Consider the following 10968-nt stretch of genomic DNA (forward strand, 5'->3'; position numbering starts at 1 on the left):
ACCGTACCTTCTCCGCTATGCAATCTGGTTTCCGAGCACGGTCACGGGTGCACCTCAGCCACACTCAAGGTACTAAACGACATCATAAACGCCATCGATAAAAGACAGTACTGTGCAGCGTCTTCATCGACCTTGCCAAGGCTTTCGACTCTGTCAATCACCAGATTCTTATCGGCAGACTCAGTAGCCTCGGTTTTTCGGATGACTGCCTTGCCTGGTTCACCAATTACTTTGCAGACAGAGTTCGGTGTGTCAAATCGGAGGCATGCTGTCCGGTCCTCTGGCAGTCTCTATGGGGGTGCCACAGGGGTTCAATTCTCGGGCCGACTCTTTTCTCTGTATATATCAATGCTGGACATTCCACCAGAGCTGTTGCCAGATAATTTAATGTTAATTTCTCTTCCATAAGCCACCTCCAAAGTCGTTTCAGAGAATTTGGCAGTACGTCAACCGGCTCACAACCGCAAACACACGTATGGCGTCGTGTGGGCGAGTGGTTTGACAGATGTCAATGTTGTGAACAGAGTGCCCCATGGTGGCGGTGGGGTTATTATACGGACAACGAAACACAATTGCTTTTTATTGATGCAATTTGAAAGCACAAATACCATGAGATCCTGAGGCCCATTGTGAGACCCATCAATATTCCCAGTCATGAAATCCATAGATTAGGGCTAATGAATTTATTTCAATTGACTGATTTCCTCATATGAACTGTAACTCAGTAAAATCTTTGATTGCATTTATATTTTAGTTCAGTATACAGTACATGTAGGCATAACAACATGACAGAATTTTCTGTTTTTATTATTTTATTTAATGTATATGAACTTTGGCACCACTTTTGATGTGTATATGGTCCCGTGTGGCTCATTTGGTAGAGCACGGCACTTGCAACAGCAGGGCTGTGGGTTTGATTTTTGCGGGGTCCAGTTGGAAAGTTGCTCAGAGTGTCTCCTTAAATGTATGTGACAAGTATATTGTCACCAATATACATTTATATTCTTATTATTGAAAAACTGAGTTAAACAAACTACAGATGTGACCACTGAGTGTAAAATATGGGAAAGGTTTTACAATAGTAATATAATTCCAGAAATAAGGAACATTTATGAGGAATCTATAAAACAGACCAGAAATAATATAAAAAGTCTCCCAATTATCCCATTGTTTTTAAAAATCTTTATCTACAAACAAAACAAATGTATAGATGATTTAAGTGCAAGGCAGCATTCTATTCTTCACAGGACTAGAAGAAATGGTGCCGGGGAAATATCCCAAAATGCCAAGCAGATTATTGACATTGACATAAAATACATTTTCACAGACTTTGCCAGACAGATTCTCTAATTAGAATCTATCTCCACTGAACAAAAATATAAATGCAACATGTAACAATTTCAAAAGATTTTACTGAGTTACAGTTCATAGAAATCAGTCAATTGAAATAAATGAGGCCCTAATTTATGAGTTTCACATGACTGGGACTACAGAAACTAAGGTATCTGTTGGTCACAGATACCCAAATTTTTGGTTACACATGATTCCATATGTGTTATTTTGTAGTTTTGATGTCTTCACTATCATTCTACAATGTAGAAAATAGTAAAAATAAAAGAATCCCTTGAATAAGGAGGTTTCCAAGCGTTTGACTGTTGCTGTATATCTGTTCTCAGCAGATGGATTGGTTGTGAATACAAATTCAACCTCACTTTTTGAATACTTGCAGAGGTACTACAGAATACAAACCTATTGAACAAACAATTACTTTCACATCAACTTCTGTCAACCCCCAAAAGAAAAACAGCTAACAAATGCCTAACCACAAAAAATACAATGGTTAACTGATGCACGATGAAATACATTCTAAAATGTAGCCTAAAACACATACAGTATATTGTAATAGTTAATAGATTACAATTTGTCTTCACAAAAATGTAAGACATTATCAATGCTGTTCTCTATACATTTGGTATCTCAAAAGGTTAATTGACCTGCGATCCAAATCTGCATGTCGGCGGCATCTTATAATTACATCGAAATTAAAATATAATACCATCCTAAGAGTTTACAAGCACCGTCCTAGACTGTAGTCAACAACTTTCTGTAAAGAAAGTCATAAAAAAATACTTTATAGGCTAGATACAACTTTAGTCAGTGACATTTTATTTTAAACTCTGCATCGTTGGGAAGGGCTCTTAAGGAAGCCTTTCACAGTAAAGTCTACACAAGAGGTATTCTGTGCATGTGACAAATTTAATTTGATTTTAAAATGACCACGTAGTTTACAGTAATTACCAATTCACAGTACCTACCAATATGTGTAATACGTGTTGTGTGTGGCCTAACTCTGGGCTGTACAAATGCAAGGCATACTCAGGCCTGAACATTTTAATGAAAGACTGCATGAGAGAGCCTCTATTATGACTGTTCACAAGACAACACAGTATGATAGAACAGCAACACAAATAAGGATTATACAACAGAGTGAAATACTTGCAGTAACAGACAGTCATTCTATTTTCAGTTATGCAAACATACTAGATGGTGTCTTTGGTGGTACATAACATGTATACCACATTTCAATACTAAGTGTAGAAGAGGTTTCATTACATTTCTGGGAATTTGCTTAGGAAAGTATTCAGACCCCTTGATTTTTCCACGTTGTTCCGTTACAGCCTTATTCTACAATTGATTAAATTCAATGTTTTTACTCAATCTACAAAAATATCTTATAATGACAAAACGAAAACAGTTTATTTTATTTTAAATACCTTATTTACATAAGTAATCATGTAAATGAGACTAAATAAAGCTCAGGTGCATCCTGTTCCATTGATCATCCTTGAGATGTTTCTACGACTTGATTGTAGTCCACCTTTGCTAAATTCAATTGATTGTATACGATTTTGAAAATCACACCCGTCTATATTAAAAGGTCCCAGTTGACAGTGCATGTCAGAGCAAAACCAGGTCGAAGGAATTGTCCGTAGAGCTCCAAGACAGGTTGTGTCAGGCACAGATCTGGGGAAAGGTACCAAAAAATGTCTGCAGTATTGAAGGTCCCCAAGAACACAGTGGCCTTCATTATTCTTAAATGGAAGATGTTTGGAACCACCAAAACTCTTCCCTAGAACTGGCCTCCAGGCAAAACTGAGCAATAGGGAGAAGGGCCTTGATCATGGAGGTGACCAAGAAATCCGATGATGGTCACTCTGACAGAGCTCCTCTTTGGATGGGAAAACCTTCCAGAAGGACAACCATCTCTGCAGCACTCCACCAATCAGGCCTTTATGGTAGAGTGTCAGACAGAAACCACTCCTCAGTAAAAGGTACATGACAGCCCGCTTGGGTTTGCCAAAAAGCACCTAAAGACTCTCAGACCATGAGGAACAAGATTCTCTGGTCTGATGAAACTAGATGGAACTCTTTGGCGTGAATGCCAGCGTCACATCTGGAGGAAACCCCGGACACCATCTCAACGGTGAAGCATGGTGGTGGCAGCATCATGCTGTGGGGATGTCTTCAGGAACAGGGACTGGGAGACTAGTCAGGATCGAGGAAAAAGATGAAAGGAGCAAAGTACAGAGATTCTTGATGAAAACCTGATCCAGAATTCTCAGGACCCCAGGCTGGGCGAACATACACCTTCCAACAGGACAACGACTAAGTACACAGCCAAAACACCACAGGAGTGGCTTTGGGACAAGTCTGAATGTCCTTGGTGGGCCCAGCCATAGCCTGGACTTGAACCCGATCAAACATCCCCTGAAGACACATGAAAGAGCTGTGCAGCGATGCTCCCCATCCAACCTGACAAAGCTTGAGCATCTGCAGAGCAGAATGGGAGAAACTCCCCAGATACAGGTGTGCCAAGCTTGCAGCGTCATACCCAAGACTAGAGGCTATAATCGCTGCCAAAGGTGCTTCAACAAAGTACTGAGTAAAGGGTCTGAATACTTTTATAAATGTGATATTTCCATTTATTTTTCATAAATTTGCAAAAATGTCTAAAAAAAAGTTTTTGCTTTGTCATTATGGGGTATTGGGAAAAACAATTCAATCCATTTTAGAATAAGGCTGTAGCGTATTAAAATGTGGAAAAAGTCAAGGAGTCTGATTACTTTCCGAAGGCACCGTGTGTTTGTTACATTCAACAGTGTACCATATCCAGTTTTTCTTCCTTTAATGGTGAAGTCTGCCTGCTGCTCATAGTCCACTGGCCTTACAGGCAGGGCTTTAAAGTGCACATTTGCGACTAAATATTTTGCTGTGCGACCGCAACTGGAGTTTTCATTTGGGAGCACCAGTGCAACAAAAATAAATAACTTAATTTTTGTTTGTATGAATTTTTGTAATAAGGCTTCTCGTTTCCCAGGTCCAGATTCGTTCGCGTCATGCTTGCACCATTAATACAGCAAAAACTGCTTGATTCTAGCCCAAACAATTCAAAAGAGCTAACCCATATTATCAGTGCAACGTTTGTTGTTTTTGTCACAGGTTGGGAGGCCGCATTTTACATTCATAAACCATGTCGCAGGACGTTCTAAAACTACTTGCGGACTGCATTTGTTTTACACCTTGTTCAGTCATGTTTGATACCTCATTAGCTAGCTAACAACCTGAAAACAGTATCCAAACATTTGGGGGCACAGAAAGGAAAACGGATAGCTTCTTCAGGAGATCCATGATCATAACAATGAACGAATGACGTCTTGCATGTCATCACAAACTTGATGCTCTTAAAGAGACGGTGTACAACATTAAATGTTAGTGAATTTACATTATGTAGAGACGTAATATTCCATAAATGACTTAATTTTAATGAGGTATTTATGTCAACATTTTTGCTTTTTATAATAAAAAAAAAAAAGTGTTTACAGGGTTTCATATTCGTTTCTAGAGCACAACATGTGATTTAGAAGTAGCTAGGCTATACTGTATCTTAACCAATTTTAAAAATCACATTTCTGGTGTTCCTAAATTTTTAAAGTTAGTTTAGAGCCCTGCTTACAGAACTGCCAGACTCACAACCAAGGTTGAGGCATGTTATGTTGATTTTAAGGATGAGAGCTAATGTTCGATGTGTAAAAAAAGGGCCTCACCACCGCCATCTGATGCCTTAACTGATCTTCCATAGGGGGCATGGGGCCGACAGGATTCTGATTGCAAAGGAAGATGAAATGGCCTATGTAACGGTCCTGTAATCTGAGAGATATAATTACAGGATACTCTGTCAGTCATTTTGCTAGCTGAGATCTGTTGAGATTTACAGTTTGGGACTCGACTGACAGGCTGACCGAATGATATCATTCGTCTGTTTTGAGTTTGATAGAGACTGTACGTCTGCTCTGTTCTTTCCCCATCTGCTCGTGGGTGCGTTACGGTCCCCTCAGTCTCTGGCTGCCATGACGGAAACATGATCTGTCTATTATCCCGGTTTTCTGAAGTGGAAATGTATCCATTATTTTTGCGGTGAAGCGAGGACACTCTCTTCGAGTCCCTTTCAGTTCTAGGGCAAGACGCTAGTGCTGCCCCACTCCCTAAATACATGTCAGTCATCTCTAACTCCAAGCTCTCTGTGTCCAGGGATCTACTTCTCTATTTAAGGCCAAAGGACTCAGCAGAGGAGCAAGTGGACTCGACCGATTGACTTGTGTAAGGCTAAGGTGACGTGGCAGGCTGGCGATTCCCCAAGTATTACTGAGACTCTGTTCAAGGAGGTCAAACATAGTTAAGTCACATTCAGCAAACGCATCCTTTTGCAGGTAGCTTTCTTCAAACACTTCATAAGGCGACGTGATGTATTCCTCCTCCATTACCATATCCTTCTGCTGGTCATATTCCCCCTCGTTATCCATGTCCACGACATCAAATGTGACAATGGCTGGGAGGGCTTGCATGTTTTGGGCAAAGGGAGAGTTTGACTCAGAGCCTCCCATGCTTTCAGTTGAATTACTATAAACATGTGATTGTTTTGTGAAGTCCACTAGGGCTTGGGAAGCAAACTGTCTGGTCATCCTCCAAGTCATTCTTTGTTTTAGATAGATCATGATTTCCTCTTAACCGTGGGGACTGTGGCTTGTTTTGCTCCAGAGTCAGTTTCTTGTGATTGACATGTTGAGGTAAAGGTGCCAACAACAGCATCTGACAATTTAGGGTTGCCAAGCATTTCTCCCTATTCCCAGTTAGCCTGTCCTCTTCAATTAGACCCGTTTCAGGAGCGAACACAGCATTTACATCTTCACCACCACACTGAGCTGACATGTCTAAAAACTCAAGTGGATCAGAGACGGGCAGCTTAGCTTTTTCAAAAGGTGACTGATAAGACTGTCATCAGGCTCAAAAAGCTCATACAATGCATACGCCACTATAACTGTCCCTTGGTAGTCTATCGGTCCTGATCCTGTCAACTTTGCTCACGTCCGTCTTCATCTTGTCCTGGGGTGGTAGAGTCATAGTAACCTCATCGCTGTTAGGAACTGACACTTGATTTTCGCTCTGTGGGGTCATGACATCCAAAGATGTAAGGGTGGTCTCTGTAACTCCAAGAGCACCATTGCTGTTGCTGCTGATGTCCATGGTATAGAGCTAGATGGCTCTTCAGGTGTCATCCTAGGACTTTCACTGTGCTCTAGAAAGTCTTCTACGTGGCTGTGGGTATAGCAAGAGCCCTCTGCAACCTCATTTTCCAGAGGTCGTGGAGATAATCCCTGTCCACCTTAACAGGGGTGGCCATTTCTTCTCCTCCACCCTGGTACGTAACATAACAGGAACTCCGTTTGCCTGCATTTCGACTCCTTTCCGCTGAGACTGTGCCTGAGAATCTGCAATACTGTCATCGTCTTGATCAGCTATTATGTCACCACAGCCAGTGAGCGGGTCAAAACTCTTTAGAGAGGCCACATCACCAAACATCAAGCTCATCTGAGATGAGCCAGTAGAGCAACTGTACGTTCTCAGTATACTCTAGGTTAGTCTTCGGGAAAGAATCTGGTTCTGTGTTTATGTGGAGTGTCTCTACCATATCCTCACCTTTCTTCAGGTCCCCTATCAGAGAATCAAGACTCCCTTGTTTCACCAGGTCTTTCTCAGACACTATGACATCAACATTAATACATTCAGGAGCAATTGTCAAACAATCGTCAATGTTTGCCAAAACAGGTACATTGGATTCAGACAAACTGCCCAGGCACTCCATGTCATTTTGGTCAATGATAGTCTGGGCAATAGGCACCTCTTTGTTGCAGACATGAGAATTCGTAACCATTTCATTTTTTCAAAATCACAATTTCTATTCTTTCTACGACGCCTGATGCTGTTAAAAGTTCTCGCAAACCCTTTTTCTGCCGGGAAGAGAGAATGACTTCTGATCACCAGTAGGGTGACCAAATTCCCTACAAGCCTTTCCAGCAGTATCTTTCTGGCTGTGGTACTCAAAATATCCTGCTGGGACATATCCAATTCCCAGACTGTCCTCCCAGTCTGCCTTGCTAAGTCCATCATGAGTTTTACTCTTGCTGACTCCCTTCTTAGAGGACCACTTGTTTAGATTTTTGTTCCTTCCCCCAAAGAAGTTTGGTAAAACACAGATGCTTTTGCGTCCTCCAAAGAATCTTAAGGCAGTCCTCCTCAGTTTCCCCGATGGCTGATGCTCAAGGGGTACAGCATCAGAAATGTCAGATGGAGGCTTCACCTCAGTCTGTGAATCCTGGTCACCCATGGCCGTCTGCTCACAGCCAGCAGACAAATGCTTTGTATCACTTGCTGGCTCATTTCCGTCACAGTGCTCCATGGCAACAATCTACAGGAAGGTGAAGTGAACAGATATGAGCATGATGGTATCACCATCAGGTGCAAAGACTGCTGGCAATCAATCTTCCAAAACCATTTGCTTCCATTTTTCTGAAATGTAGGACAAAGGATTAGGCATTTAAGGATTAGATTCTGTGCTATACAGTGATGGGCCTACATTATTCACTTTGGGCTTATTTATGGTGGTTTTCTTTACATTAGATGAAATAAAACACGTATAGGTAATTATCTATCTACCTGGCAAAGCGTTCAGAACAAGTGTTATGCTATCTGCATAGAAAGTGTAAAGCTGACCATTGATATACGTACAACAGGAACATGAAATAAACAGACAGCAGGACATATCCTAAATTGTTTTCGCTTGAGATAGCTTTCAATGAATCACCTGTTCAATGAATCACCTGTTTTTAGAAGCAACATCATTATGTAGACTAATTGTTTATGCAATACACTACACGAGAAAACAGAGATGCGTGACGTTTACCAAGAAGTCGTCAGGTTGGGACCACAAAGCAATGTGTCGCTAGCAGTGGCAGCTAACTAACGTTACCTTGTGCCTGGCCCGCAAATCTAAAAGGATGTAGCACTATCGGCTGCCTAGGCTAGCTACAAGCAAGTTATCGACCTAGCTAGCAATATTTAGAAAACGGAGTTGGTTGTGTTAACCTAGCTAGCTTCTTCAATTAAATAACATTTACACCCGTAGCTCGCTAGCAACAATGGCAATGCATGGCTGGAAAATACACGTTGACTAGCCTAGGAGACAAGCATTCTCTACAAGCATTACATTGAAGGAAAAAATTGCTATATTTCCAATAAGGGTTTATGGGTGGGGGATATATAAATGAACCGACCTTGTTGGGCTTCTACGCCAGAATAACAAAAGAATAAATCCGAATCACTTTATTCAGTCGTGCAACACAAACAGTCTTGAGCCTCTTGTTAATGTACGTTGAATTCTGGTAGTTGTAGTGAGAGCGAGTGTGTCTGGGGTCCAAGGGTTCTAGAGTACATATTGAGCAGCTTTGCCTCTTCCTTTCTGATTGATCTTTTACCGGTAGTTCTAGATTGCTAAAGACCATTTATACCCCCAAATTCATTCAAAGAGGATGCTCAATCTAGAATAATTTGCCAACAAAACATTTAGTAAATAGTTTCCACTGACAATGTCTTTCCTTTGACATTGTCAGACTACATGGCTAATATAGCTCAATTGAATTGTTAGTACTGGAATATGTCATGCTCTATACAGCTTCAGTTACACCCTCCAGTCAATAATATATACATACATACATACACCCACCCACCGAGTGCAAATCACGGTACTCCATTCTGCTTGTTTGTTTTATCTGTCGGCCCGTTGCCTTGTCAATGCCATTTTACCTGCTGTTGTTATGCTAGCTGATTAGCTGTTGTCTCACCCACTGTTTTAGCTAGCTTTCCCAATTCAACACCTGTGATTACTGTATGCCTCGCTGTATGTCTCTCAAATGTCAATATGCCTTGTATACTGTTGCTCAGGTTAGTTATCATTGTTTTAGTTCACAATGGAGCCCCTAGTCCCACTCCTCATACCCTGATACCTCCTTTGTCCCACCTCCCACATATGCGGTGACCTCACCCATTACAACCAGCATGTCCAGAGATAAAACCTCTCATCATCGCAGTGCCTGGCTTACCTCCGCCGTACCCGCACCCCACCATACCCCTGTCTGCGCATTATGCCCTGAATATATTCTACCATGCCCAGAAACCTGCTCCTCTTATTCTCTGTCCCCAACGCTCTAGGCGACCGGTTTTGATGGCCTTTAGCGCACCCTCATACTACTCCTTCTCTGTTCTGCGGGTGATGTGGAGGTAAACCCCAGGCCCTGCATGTCCCCAGACACCCTCATTTGTTAACTTCTGTGATCAAAAAAGCCTTGGTTTCATGCATATAGCATCCAGAAGCCTCCTCCTAAGGTTGTTTTACTCACTGCTTTAGCACACTCTGCTAACCTGATGTCCTTGCCGTGTCTGAATCACTGGCTCACGAAGGCCACCAAAAATTCAGAGATTTCCATACCCAACTATAACATCTTGCGTCAAGATAGAACTGCCAAGGGGGAGGAGTTGCAGTCTACTGCAGAGATAGCCTGCAAAGTAATGTCATACTTTCAGGTCCATACCCAAACAGTTTGAACTATTAATTCTGAAAATTACTCTCCAGAAATAAGTCTCTTACTGTGCATGCTGCGACCCCCTCAGCTCCCAGCTGTGCCCTGGACACCATTTGTGAATTGATTGCCCCATCTAGCTTCAGAGTTTGTTCTGTTAGGTGACCTAAACTGGGATATGCTTAACACCCCGGCAGTCCTACAATCTATAGCTCGATGCCCTCAATCTCACACAAATCATCAAGGAACCCACCAGGTACAGCCCTAACTCTGTAAACAGGGCACTTCCTCATAGACGTCATCCTGACAACTGGCCCTCCAAATACACCTCCCGCTGTCTTCAACCAGGATCTCAGCGACCACTGCCTCATTGCCTGTATCCTCTACGGTGCCGCAGTCAAACGACCACCCCTCATCACTGTCAAACGCTCCCTACAACACTTCTGTGAGCAGGCCTTTCTAATCGACCTGGCCCGGGTATCCTGGAAGGACATTGACTTCATCCCGTCAGTTGAGGATGCCTGGTCATTCTTTAAGAGTAACTTCCTCACCATTTTAGATAAGCATGCTCCGTTCAAAAATGCAGAACTAAGAACAGATACAGCCCTTGGTTCACTCCAGACCTGACTGCCCTCGACCAGCACAAAAACATCCTGTGGCGGACTGCAATAGCATCGAGACAGTCCCCGCGATATGCAACTGTTCAGGGAAGTCAGGAACCAACTACACGCAGTCAGTCAGGAAAGCTAAGGCCAGCTTCTTCAGGCAGAAATTTGCATCCTGTAGCTCCAACTCCAAAAGTTCTGGGACACTGTGAAGTCCATGGAGAACAAGAGAACCTCCTCCCAGCTGCCCACTGCACTGAGGCTAGGGAACACGGTCACCACTGACAAATCCATGATTATCGAAAACTTCAACAAGCATTTCTCAACGGCTGGCCATGCCTTCCGCCTGGTTACTCCTACCTCGGCCAACAGCTCCGGCCCCCCGCAGCTCC

The 10968-nt window shown here is 42.5% G+C and overlaps 1 protein-coding gene across 1 annotated transcript in view; it reads right to left on the bottom strand.

Moving 5' to 3' along the window:
- tmprss13b (transmembrane serine protease 13b) overlaps positions 1-10968 on the bottom strand; it is a 41419-nt gene that overhangs the window by 15554 nt on the left and 14897 nt on the right. The gene's annotated exons all lie outside the window — the stretch shown is intronic.

Source organism: Oncorhynchus keta, chromosome 11 (assembly GCF_023373465.1).
Source record: "Oncorhynchus keta strain PuntledgeMale-10-30-2019 chromosome 11, Oket_V2, whole genome shotgun sequence".
Taxonomy (NCBI): Eukaryota; Metazoa; Chordata; class Actinopteri; order Salmoniformes; family Salmonidae; genus Oncorhynchus; species Oncorhynchus keta.